This window comes from Cynocephalus volans, chromosome 15 (assembly GCF_027409185.1).
Source record: "Cynocephalus volans isolate mCynVol1 chromosome 15, mCynVol1.pri, whole genome shotgun sequence".
Taxonomy (NCBI): Eukaryota; Metazoa; Chordata; class Mammalia; order Dermoptera; family Cynocephalidae; genus Cynocephalus; species Cynocephalus volans.
This window is the reverse complement of record NC_084474.1, coordinates 73,925,077-73,938,977: the sequence shown is the minus strand read 5'-3', so window position 1 is coordinate 73,938,977 and position 13,901 is coordinate 73,925,077.

Below are 13,901 nucleotides of genomic sequence, written 5' to 3'. Positions count from 1 at the left end.
GCCCTGTAGCATCTGGTCCAAGAATAAGCTGTGGTCTACAGATAATGATAGAAGAGAGAAGGTCACTTAAATGACATTTAATTCAGCATGATTTTAGGAGGTCTGAGAATTCCGACAAATCTTGGTTTGATTCCTGGCTCTGAATCTTCTTTTTTTGTAAAGAAGGTCTTATCCTTTTTTGTAAAAAGATCTTATCACCAATCCCATTGGTTATTGGGAGGTTTAAATAAAATTTAATCTATCCCTTGTTATAGGTGGAAACTATTACATGTGAGCCTTCACTTCCAGCTCTCCTCACGCACCTCTGTCGTGCCTTCTGGATATTTTGGTGCTTTGGGGCCAGTGTTTTTCAGAGTTTTGGTGGGAAAGGACCAGGAATGTGCGTGTTCTGTGTGTGTGCGTGTGCGTGTTGTGTGTGTGCGTGTGCATGTGTGTGTTTTCAATCAACTAAAACCTGATACTATGATGAAATTAAATAAAAATGAAATAAAAAGACACACCAGACACAAGTTCAAATTTTTTTATTATTGCAGTTGATAGAAAATTACTGCTTGTCATAAATGGTTCTAAATGATTTATCTCAATGCCCGTATGTCTTATTGTTTCTCGTCATGGGTAATGGCCACCAGCTGGCAGACCACACTTTGGGTAGTACTGGTGTAATAAAATCTTCCTAACAGCGAGTGCCAATGCAAGAAGATGAACTTGAATCAATAAAATGTGTGAAAAATTATTGTCAACTATGAAGCTTAATAACATGTTAGCTCTCAATATTATTGTTATTGCCTCTTAATACACACCTGCATTATTCCTGCCTGATCTTAAAGACTAACTCAAATGCCACCTTCTCTATCTTATTTTCCTGGACTTTCCTAGGCAGTTCATTGCTCTTTCCTATGAATTCTCATGGAATCAGATGATTTACCTTATTCTTAACCATTGACATAAATCCTGATTCTTTAGCTGGCACAATTTTTATTTTCTCTCTATGAATGGAAGACATTTGATAGTTTAGCAATAACATGCCTAGGTATTTCTGTTGATAGACCTTTACAGAAGGGAATTTCTCTTTGAAAAATAAATGTAAATAAAGATGGAGAAAAATAAAATTCCCTTGCATTTGTCATTCACACCCATTTAAAAAATATTTTTGTTACATTTGATTCATCTTTTGGTAGTAATGGAAATAAAACGTTACAAATAAAGTTAACGTTCTCTTGTTTTCCAGTTCCAGCCCTACTCACCTCTCACAAAGTTTTGTTGGTCTTAATCTTGGTTCTCTGCAGTTCTAGATGCTGCAAGGGCAAATCAAAAATGCTGAATACCTTGGTATATGCTGCCACCTAGTGATTGCTTTTGCAATGACACTAAATGATAGTGGTTCTTTCACAGGGAAAGGGGGAACCCCTAAGAGGGTATTTTAGCAAATTTAAAGTGGGGGTTGTGGTTTGTCATATTATTAAGAATGCTACCGGCTTTTAGTGAGCAGGGACTAGGGATGCTAGATATTCTCATTTACTTGGGACAGCACCACACAAAGAATTGAATTGTCCCAAATCCCCAATGTCTTTCTTAAGAGGTATTTTTTGCACAATTTAATATAATCCTTAATGGTCAGGAATGAAATTATTGTGTACATAAAAAAAGACTGCATTTTTTCCTCTTCAGGACTTTACCAAGAAAAGTTCGTCATTGCATAAAATTATTTCACTTGACATTTGTGTGTTACATGTACCACGAGTATAGCACAACTTCTCCAGTATGCATTTGGTAGCTACTGCATGCAGGATGATTCTATATGTGTATTGAATAGCAATATATTAATATCCAAATTTTAAAATACCAAATATTAAAAAGAAGTGATGACAATATTTAGCTAAATATTGTCTTAATTCTCTTAATCTAAAATGATCCATTATAAGTAGTTGTAAACATCTGACTACAACTATCACACTAGGCCTTCTATTATAATTATTTAAATAGTGAAATACACATTATTTTATGACACATCATTTTCATTTTATTTTTCTTCCTACTCCAGTATGGGCAATCATACTGATGGTTTTTTAATTATGTACATGCAGAAAGGATTATATTATCCATGAACTTAATGGCAAGAAAATAAAGTGAGAATTACATAGTATCTGTTATTTTTAAAGGAAACATTGAGTTAGATAGGGTTGGTAATTTTTAAAGTGGAAAAATAATAGAGTATATTTATTGAGCTCTTGCTATATACCTGGCCATGTTCAAGGAGTTTTATACAAGTTAAACATGTGTTCCTCAAAATAACCCTGTGAGTTGGCCACTATTTGTCTTCTCATTTTTCAGATGGTAGAGCCTGGGTTTAACCCTGCCAGGCTAGTAGTTCCTTCATCCTGCTGCCTCTCCATAGAGACAGACCCACTGAGCACTGGCACACTCTAATTAACCTGTTGGCACAGTATGGAATAGATTCTCCCTGTTGGCTTCTTGGGTGTATATCTTCTCTCTCCACCTAGATTATCAATAAGCATAACAGCTTTGTTATCTTCCTCCTCCTTCTTTTGTAGGGTCCAGCCAAGTGCTAGACATGGAAAACGTACTTAAAAAATTGTTCAGTGGCTCAGAACATTAAAATATTATTTATTTCTCAACTGGAAAATACCATGTGCTATGGTTTGAATGTGTCCCCCAAATTTCATGTGTTGGAAACTTAATCCCCAAATTCATATATTGGAGTTGGAGCATTTGAGAGATCGTTAGGATTAAATAGGTTTATCAGAATGGGGATCCCATGATGAGAATGGTGGCTTCTTTTTGTTCTGTTTTGGAAGCTGGCTGAAAGGGGATCCGAATCCTTGACCCTGGTGTTATAACACCAGCTCTAATTAACCAAACTAACTGGCCAGCCCCTGAATGATGGCTTTGTAAGAAAAGGAAGAGAGACCTAAGTACGTATGCTCTTGTCCTCTCGCCATGTGATGCCCTCTGCTATGTTATAACACAGCAAGAAGGCCCTTGTGATATGCCGGAACCATGGTCTAGACTTCCCAGCCTCTAGAACTGGAAGAAATAAATTTCTTTTCATGATAAATGACTCAGTCTAGTTTCTGTTATAGCGGTGAAAAGTGGACTAAGATACCATCTGTAAAGAAGTTACCAAACATCTCTACCTTTAACAATCACAACAGTTGACCTAGGGAATTTCTGAGTTTTGATATAAACGTGTGCTACCTAGGGGGGTTTGCTGGAGAACAGGCCAAAAGAGTTCTCTCAACAGAGGTACTGAGAGCAAAAAGAAGCTCAGAATTTTGCAGCTTATCAGCATAAAAAGTCTTAATATGCAAAACAAGATAAAAGCAATACTACCAATATAATAACTGGAGGTAATGCTTTCTTTATTTTCTTTAACAAACCCTTATATAGTGCTTACTATGTGCCAGGTACCATTCTTAGTGCTTTACAGTGTTAAGTCACTTAATCATAACATACCTATGAGGCAGTGTGCTAATCTTTTAATAGTTGTTTGCTCTCCACTTCCCAGGTCCTTTCCCAGCTCTGCTCCATATCACAAGAGGCAGGCTGCGTTTCTTAGGCTCCTGTATCCTGTGGCTTCCAGTTACAGTCAGCTAATGGGAGGCATTGGCAGGGGATTGTAGAGAAGCATAAAGGAAAATCCAGGGTATTTCTTTTTCGTACTCTGCCTCTGAGGCTTTAGGTCCTCCTAAAGAGGCTCATTATAGTTTCCAGAGTGACCACAGTCCCTTGGGAACAGAAACCTTGCCTCATTTCCTTGTCTCTCTGGCCTGAGGATGGTAAAAGTTTCCTTTTGCTATTTTGTCAATTGCTACACCATCCTTTTTGTTTTCTTTACTTCTCAGATTTTCTGCTACCCATAAAACCAATTTTCTATAATAAGTTCTCCCTCTTTTGAATGTTTACAGTGTGTTCTATTTTTCTTTTTGGACCCTGGCTGACTATTATCATCATCTCTATTTTACATAAAAGAAAAGCAAAATAACACAAAGTTAAGTAAATGTCACCCGAGGACATACAGCCAGTAAGTGGCAGAGGGAAGGTTCAGACAGACAGCAGTTTCCATGCCATCACCACTCTCATATGTTACATATTATCTCTGCTCCTCCCCCAGGAGATGCTATATAAATCAGCAGTTCTCAAACTTTTTGGTATCAGGACTCATTTATACTTTAAAAAGTTATTGAGGGCCCCAAAGTACTTTTTTGTTTACATGAGATGAAAAATATCTAAAAAATAGAGAAAAACAATCCATCACATTTAGAGGAACAACTATCAAAAAAACATGGACTTCTCATCAGAAACTATGGAGGTCAGAGACAGTATAATAACATCCTCAAAGTGCTAAACAAACAAACAAACAAAAAAACGTATAAAAACAGAATTCTATATTCCTGGAACATGGCCTTAAAGAATGTAAATAAAATGAAAATAGTTGAAGATAAAATAACTAGCAGAATTTGTTGCCAGAAATCCTGCACTACAGGAAATGCAGAGGAAGTGCTTCATGTTGAAGGGACATTATACCGGAATTGGAAACTCAGAACTAAGGAAGGAATGAAGAGCATAACGAATGGTACATATCTGGGAGACTATAGATGATTATTTTTTCTCTTAATTTCGTTAAAAAACAGGTAATTGTTTAAAGCAAAATTATGACATGGCTGGGTTTCTAGTCAATGGTATGCTGAAGCTAGCATGTACTGGCTTGTGAGAACCAATTGTGAAATGTTCAGGAAATTTGTAAACCAGTTGAAGACAAGTTGGTAGCCTGAAATTGTCATGGTGGGAGTATTTACACCATGGAAATCAGCAGACATTTTTTTTCTTAGAGCCAGTTGTCAGACATTAACCAGCACACAATTGCTTATAATGTAAGGAGATATAATACATGTGGTAACTATAACACAAAGGGTGGAAAGATGGTCTCAGTGGACCTATATGATTGTAAATGCCTAATGAAAACTTAAGGATGTATATTTTAAACCCTAAAATAATGAGAACAAAAATAATGAAAAGAGGAAGGGCTAAAAAGTCAATAGATAAATTATAATAAAATTCTAAACTAATTTAAATAATTCAGAAATGGGCAAAAGTAGGAGGGAAAAAACAAAGAAACAAACAAAGGAATTTTCACCAGGAAAGACTACATGCTGAACTCTAAAACAAGTCTCAGTAAATTTAAAATGCGAGATTTTCAGGAAGATGGCAGACTAGAGGTGCCCAGGGTGTGTTCCTCTTGCAGAAGAAAATCAAAGCAGGCTCACCACCACTGCCGCCATGGTCACCAGAGCCATGGTTTGGTTCCCAAACAGTCGGCCATAATATTAGTCCATTTTTGTTGCTTATAACAAAATACCTGAAACTGGGTGATTTATAAAGAAAAATAAAATTTATTGCTCATAGTTTCTGAGGCTGGGAAGTCCCAAGTCCATCTGGTGGTGGCAACAGTGACCAGAGGTCTCACATTGCAAGATGGTGGAAGAAGAGAGAGAGCAGAGAGAGAGAAAGAGACAGACTCTCCTCTTCTTTTAAAGCCCTCAGGACCACACCCCTGACCACCATTTTTAATCCATTTACTACCTCATGGTCCTACAATCCAATCACTTCTTCAAGGCTCCACTTCTCAATTACCTTAACAGGATTTCCCACTCTCTTAACAGTCACAGTGAGGGCTAAGTTTCTACATAAAACTTGGGGGACACAATTTAAGCTTCATTGAATTTTGGGGGGACATAATTCAATCCACTACACCCATTGCAGAGCAGCTCCCTACAGAACAGCAGTCAGCCCTGTGGTGGCCCATTGTTGCAGCTGAGGACTCTGCAGACACAAGGGAGGCGGCTGCAGCCACCTCTGCCACTGCCACTGCTGTGAGTTAACCCTGCTGCCACCAAGGACACTGCAGACACAAGGGAGACAGCTACAGATGCCAGTACTGCTGCTGCTGCCACAAGATAACTCCACTGTCACTAAGGACATTGCAGACGTAAAGGATGCATTTATAGCCACCAGCACCACTACCACCCCTATGGGGTAACCCTGCTGCCACCAAGGACACTTACATATGTGAAGGAGGTAGTTGCAACCATTGGCACTGCTGCTACCCCCATGAGGTAACCCCTCTACCACCAAGAACACTGCAGACACCAGGGAGGCAGTTGCAGCCCCTGTGCCACAAAGTAAGCCCACTGCCACTACAGACACTGAAGCGGCATGGGCTGCCACTGTGGACACCACAGCTAAGTAGGAGGCTGCTACAACCACCATTGTTTCAGTAGCTGCTGCCACTATCACTGTCAGGCAGCCAGCATCATCATGCAAGCAGCTTGCTACCACTGGAGCCACTGATGGCTAATGAGTAGCCCACCAAAGCCACTGTCACAGCTACTGCTGCTGCAAGGGCAGCCTGCAATACAGCAGCAGCCACAGCTGCCACTGCCACTGTGCAGGTTAACCACTGACCACTTAATTGCATTGACACAAGGAGGGTCACCAGCAGAGTCCAGGAAAGGAGAGTGATAAAAGAAGAAACTGCTCTACCAGATGACTAGACTTCAACATAGAGATGCTAGAAATATGAAAAAACAAGAAAACATGAGTTAACCAAAGGAATACAATAATTCTCAAGTACCAGACCCAAGTAAAAATCTTAAGGAAACTCAGTGAGATACAAGAAAATGAGCAACCTATCCAGGATATTAAGGAGGAAATTTATATAGAGATTAATACTTTAAAAAAGAATGTAGCAGAACTCATGGGACTGAGTCATTGAACAAAATAAAAAACACAACAGAGAGCTTAAGCAGTAGGCTAGAGCAGGCGTAAGAAAGAATTTCTGATGTTGAAGACAATCTACTCAAAATAACTCAGGCAGACAAAAAAAAAAGGAAAGAAAAGAAAGAAAAGAAAAGGGAATTTTGAAAAATGAAGAAAATCTGAGAGAGATAGAACACAAGACAACCTTAAGTGCACAAACATCCAAATCATGGGTGTTCCTGAAGGGGAAGAGAAAGAAAAAGGCATTGAGAACATATTCAACAAGATAATAGTAGAAAAATTCCCAGGTATAGGGAGAGACATGGACCTTCAGATTCAAGAGGCTCAAAGATCCCCAAACATATTCAATCCAGAAAGGTCCTGTCTAAGACACATTATAGTCAAACTGGAAAAACTCAAAGACAAACAATCCTAAAAACAGCAAAAGTGACAAGTCACCTAAAAAGGAGTCGCCACCAGACTAACAGTAGACTTCTCAACAGAAATTCTGCAATCCAGAAGAAAACAGGATGATACTTTCAACATAAAAAACTGCCAGCCAAGAATACTATACCCAGCAAAGCTATCCTTTAGAAGTGAAGGGGAAATAGCAGATTTCCCAGACAAACAAAAACTACAAGATTTCACTATCACACAGCCATACCTACAAGAAATCCTTGAGGGAATCCTGCATCTGGAATCCAAAAAATAGTAATCACTACCGTAAATACAGAAGAAAGAACAAAATCAACAGGTAGAACAAAAATGCAAACAAGAAAGAGAAACAAACTGTATCTTACCGTCTCCAAAAACCAATAAACAATGAAGACAAACAATAAAAGAAAAAGAAAGAAACTAAAGATAAAACATCCAAATGAAAATCAATGAAATGCCAGGAGTAAGACAACACCTTTTAGTAACTACTCTAAATGTAAATGGATTAAATTCCCCACTTAAAAGACACAGAATGGCTGATTGGATTAAAAAACTAGTCCTAACTATATGCTGTCTACAAGACACTCATCTCACCTATACCGACACACATAGACTAAGACTGAAGGGATGGAAAAAGATATACCACACAAATGGAAATCAAAAACAAGCAGGAGTAGCTATTCTTATGTTGGATAAGATAGACTTTAAACCTAAAACTAAAAAAAGAGACAAAGAAGGCCATTACATAATGATAAAGGGATCTAACCAGAAAAAAAGACATAACAATCATAAATATATATGCACCTAACATCAGAGAACCCAGATATATAAAGGAGAAACTATTAGACTTAAGGAAAGAGATAGACCCAAATATGGTAATGGCTGGGGACCTCAACACCCATCTTTCAACATTAGACAGATCATCTAGGCAACACGTCAACAGAGAAATAAAGGATTTAAGCCACACTTTAGAACACTGGGACCTGGCACATATCTATAGAACATTTCATCCAACAAGCACAGACTATACATTCTTTTCATCAGCATATGGAATATTCTCCAGGATAGACCACATTTAGGTCAAAAATCAAGTCCCAACAAATTTTTAAAAAATTGAAATCATTTAATGTATCTCTTCAGGCCACAACAGATTAAAACAAGAAATCAATAACAACCAAAACTCTGGAATCTATACAAATACATGGAAATTATTATTATTATTATTATTTTGTTGTTTTTGTTTTTTCGTGACCGGCACTCAGCCAGTGAGTGCACCAGTCATTCCTATATAGGATCCGAACCCACGGCGGGAGCATCGCTGCGCTCCCAGCACCGCACTCTACTGAGTGCGCCACGGGCTCGGCCCGAGATACATGGAAATTAAACAACATGCTCCTGAATGATATATGGGTCCAAGAAGAAATTAAATAGGAAATCAAAACATTTCTTGAAATTAATGAAAATAAAGACACATCATACCAAAACCCGAGAGATACTGCAAAAGCAGTACTAAGAGGAAGTTTATTGCAATGAACACTTACATCAAAAGGATAGAAAGACTTCAAATAAACTATGTAACATTACACCTCAAAGAACCAGAAAAACAGGAGCAATCCAATCCCAAATTTAGTAGATGGAAAGAATTAATTAAGACCAGAGCAGAACTAAATGAAATAGAAATCCCAAAAATGATACAAAAGAACAATAAAAAAGTTGTTTTTTCAAGAAGATAAACAAAATAGACAAACCATTAGCTAGGCTAACTTAAAAAAAGAAAGAGAGAAGACACAAATAAAAATTAGAAATGAAAAAGGAGACATTACAATCAATACCACAGAAATACAAAGAATCATTATAGACTATTATAAACAACTATATGCCAACAAATTTGAAAACCTGGAGGAAATGGACAAATTTCTGAACACATACAAACTACCAAGACTCAACCAAGAAGAAATAGAAAACTTGAACAGACCGGTAAGAAACAACAAAATTGAAGCAGTAATCAGCAGTCTCCCAACAAAGAAAAGCTCAGGACTGGATGGCTTTACTAGTGGATTCTACCAAATCTTTAAAGAGGAAATAATGCCAATTCTCTTCAAACTATTCCAAAAAATTGAAACAGAGGCCATTCTCCCAAACTCATTCTATGAGGCCAGCATCACCATGATAAGAAAACCAGACAAAGATACAACCAAAAAAAAAAAAAAAGAAGAAGAAGAAAACTATAAGCAAATATCTTTTATGAATGTAGATGTAAAAATCTTCAATATATCATTAACAAACAGAATACAGCAACAAACCAAAAAAATTATATATCACAATCAAGAGGGAATCATCCTAGGGATGCAAGAGTGGGCCAATTTATGCAAGTCAGTAAATGTGATACACCACATCAACAAAATCAAGGACAAAAACCGTATGATTATACAGACACGGAAAAAGCATTTGAAAAAGCTCAACATCCTTTCGTGATAAAGACTCTTAGCAAATTAAGTATAAAGAAAAGTATACCAACACAATAAAAGTCATATATGACAAACTCACTGCCAATATCATCATGAATGAATATCAAGCTTTCACCTTTTCCCTTAAGAACAGGAATAAGACAAGGATGCCCACTCTCACCACTCCTATTTAACACCGTATTAGAAGTACTACCCAGAGCAATCAGGCAAGAGAAAGAAATAAAGGGCATCCAGATTGTCAAAGATGATGTCAAGTTATCCCTGTCTGCAGATGACATAATCCTATATATAAGAAAGCCTAAAGAGTCTACAAAAAAAAAAAAAAAAACTCTTAGACTTGATAAATGATTTAAGTAAAGTCGCAGGATACAAAATCAACATGCCAAAAAACAAAACAAAACAAAACAAAAGTAGCATTTTTATACTCCAACAGTGAACTAGCAGAACAAGAAATCAAGAGAGCTAGGCTTCCCACCCCAAATAATCTACAAATTCAATGCAATCTCCATCAAAATACCAATAGAAATACAAAATACAGAAATAGAAAACAAAATCCTAACATTCTCATGGAACAACAAAAAATCCTGAATAGCCAAAGTAATCCTGAGCAAAAAAACTAAAGCTGGAGGCATAACACTACCTGACTTCAAATTATATGACAAAGCTATAGTAACCAAAACAGCATGGTACTGGCATAGAAAGAAACACTCAGGCCAGTGGAACAGAATAGAGAGCCGAGAAATAAACCCACATACTTACAGTCAACTGATCTTTGCATGAGGTTCCTCAAACAACTACAGGCAGAACTGTCATATGATCCAGCAATTCCACTGCTGGGTATATACCCAAAGGAATGAAAATCATCACGTTGAAGGGATACCTGCACTCACTCCCATGGTTATCACAGTTCTATTTAAATAGCAAATAGTTGGAACCAACTTGAATGGCCATCACTGGACACATGGATAAGGAAAATGTGGTAGGGATATTTACACAATGAAATACTACTCTGCCATAAAAAAGAATTAAATTCTGCTATTCACAGCAACATGGATGAACTTAGAGAAAATCATGTTAAGTGAAATAAGCCAGGGACAGAAAAAGAAATACTACATGTCCTCACTCATAAGTGGGAGGTAAAAAAATAAACAAATAAATAAAAGAAAGGAAGGGAGGAAGGAAGGAAGAAAGATACAATAATCACAATACATTGAACTTTTGGGGTGATGAATGTTCTGCATGTTGATTGTGGTGGTGTGTGTACATTTGTCAAAACATTAAATTGTACACTTTGGTTTTTGTCTGCTGACCTGTATGGGGGATCCAAACCCTTGACTTTGGTGTTATCAGCACTGTGCTTTGAGTGAGCCAATTGGCCAGCCAAATTGTACACTTTAAATGGATGTGGCTTATTTTTCTTAATTTATATCTCATGAGGTTGATTAAAAAACAACAGGGCCCTAAGGAAGAAGTGTGTCCTGTAAATTTAGGGAGTAGCAGGGTTTGTGGTGTAATGGGAGGAGGGAGTAATGGAGATTCTATGAGGTCTTATGCATCTTGGTAAGGACGTTGGTTTTTAATTCTGAAGGAGAAGGAATCCACTGGAGGATTTTGAGAAGAGGAATGCCGTGATATGACTTACATTATTGCAGGGATTGCATGAGATAACATACACAGGGCATTCAGTTCTGTGTGACTCAGTAAATATTTAGTAAATATTCCCTCGGTTTCCTTTTCTAAGGCAGTGGAGAACAAAAGGGCAGAGTGAAGCAGCCTGCTCTGTGAATCATGAAACAACACCACCATCTAGTGGGAAAAATCCTGACTGTTTTATAAGCAAAATGTTAAAAGTTTAACAAACGTGAAGTTAAAATTTAAGCTACTGTATTCCCCATAGAACAAAATGAATCTTGCTGTAAACCAGCACTTCCTTATCTGAAGTGATTTAAACACAAGGTAAGGCAATTTCCAAGACACTGCTTTATTTTGTTTTTCTCACTGCCTGCAGTGCTATGAAGCCCAGTGCTACGAAGCCCAGTGCTACGAAGAAGCATCGAATAGAAGGAAGGAAAGCAGTGGGAGATGAGGCAGGATAGGATATACATGTTCCAAACTGCTAGAGGAAAAAAATCAAACAAAATTAATCCAGTGAAAGAGAGTGAAAGAAAACAAGCAGCAACAAAAACCAAAAATGCTCAGTAAATACAGAGAGAGAAAAAAAAGATGGCAGGGTGACGTCAAACATAACAGATACAAAGCACACCATATAAAGCTGCAGATCATGTACTTGAGGCTGTGTTAATCAGCTCTAGGAAAGACACTACATTCAACACAGCAGTCGCAGGGACCAGATAAATTAACTAAATGGGTGTGGAGAAGCACCACTATCCCTGCATCCCTTAAGTCTTTGAGGGTGGCATTAATTTTTGCCATTACTCCTGGTATGTGATGCTGTTTTTAATTTCTGCATGGAGTCCGTTTCAGGGCTTCTACGTGGCATTTTCTACTACAATAACTCTGTGTGTAAAGGACCTAATGTGGGGGCTGCCAAATGCTAAATATGTCATTCCACATGGGAATGACATTTGGGAACCATTGACCCTTATCTATGGATTATCTCTCATCTCTCTGAAGATATTCATTATATTTATCATAAAGTCATGGGGTTTTTGCTCTATTCTGTTTCTTTCAGTGTTAACTCTTCTTTTGATGATTTTTGATGTCTTTTTCATGTCATTGGTTGTACACAAACGATGATTTTTGGTTCTCTCTTCAGCTTTGTATTTGAGAATACCTGTGCACCAGCTGTTCTGTGTTCCGTGACCTACCTACAGAGATCGTGGGGAAGGAGCAAAGCCATACAAAAGTAGGGAGTTTTGCCAGTTATTTGTCTTCTGGGAGTTGATGCTCCCCAGGGCTCCTGGAATTTATTAGCCAAAGGGGGGACATTTCTCTGCCTATCCATGGCCATTTCCCACACTGCTTTAGCATATGAACAAAGCTACTGCAAACTTATTATAGGTGGACATGAGGGAACTACCAGCTTAGCTACTCAATCATTCTGATAAATGCCCCAGATCCACCTGTCGTTTCTTGTACCTGTGTTTGGAGCTCTCCTGAACTTTATACACTTTACCAAGACTCACTGACTGTTAACATTTTGCCCCACTTTTCGTATTATTTTATTTATCTAATATATATTATTTTTCTAAAATTTTTGAGAGTAAAATGCAGACATCAAGCACCTTTGCCCCTAAATATTTCAGCATATATTTCCTAAGAACAAGGACATCCTCTTATATAACTACAGTATAATTATTGAAATTAGGAAATTTAACATTGACAAAAAATACTATTATCTAATCCATAGTCAATATTCAGATTTCATCAATTGTCTTAATAATCTATTTTATAACAATAATTTTTCCCAGTCTAGGACTTAATCCAGAACCACATACTGCATTAAGTTACCATATCTCTTTACCTACCTTTAATCTGATATAGTTCCTCAATTTTTCTTGTCTTTCATGACTTTGCTATTTTTGAAGAGTACAGATTAATCATTTTATAGAATATCCCTCAGTTTGGGTTGTCTGATGTTTTCTTTATATTAACATTCAGGTTATGCATTTTTGAAAAGATTATCGCAGAAGTGACATTGTGTTCTTCTCAGTGCATCATATCTGGAGGCACATGCTTCTTGTCCCTGTATTGGTGATGTTAGCTTTGATTATCTAATTGAGGTGGTATTCTCCAAGTTTATCATTATAAAGTTACTATTTTTCCCCTTTGTAATTAATAAGTGAATTTTAGGTAGATACTTTGAGACTATGTAAATATCCTATTTCTCATCAAACTTTTACCCATTAATTTTATAAATAATCTTAAACTTCTAAATCTGATCATGTCACTCCATTGATTCAAATAATCCAATGATTTCCCAGTGTATTTTCACACCTCCTTTTAGGGTTCCAAGATCTACTCAATATCTGGTGGTCTTTCTCAACTCTTCCCTCTTTCTTACTCTCCATATTGTCAACAAGGTCCATCATATTTATTATTTCTCACTCTTGTTTGTCCTGGTGCCTTGGAATCAGTTCAAGTCCTTAATCTTTCTAGTATTGTCTATTTAAATATCTATCTGCTCTTCCTGGTTTAAACCCCATTTGTTTCTGCACTATCCTCTAAATTGCTAAGTGAAAAATCTTTCTAAACAAAACA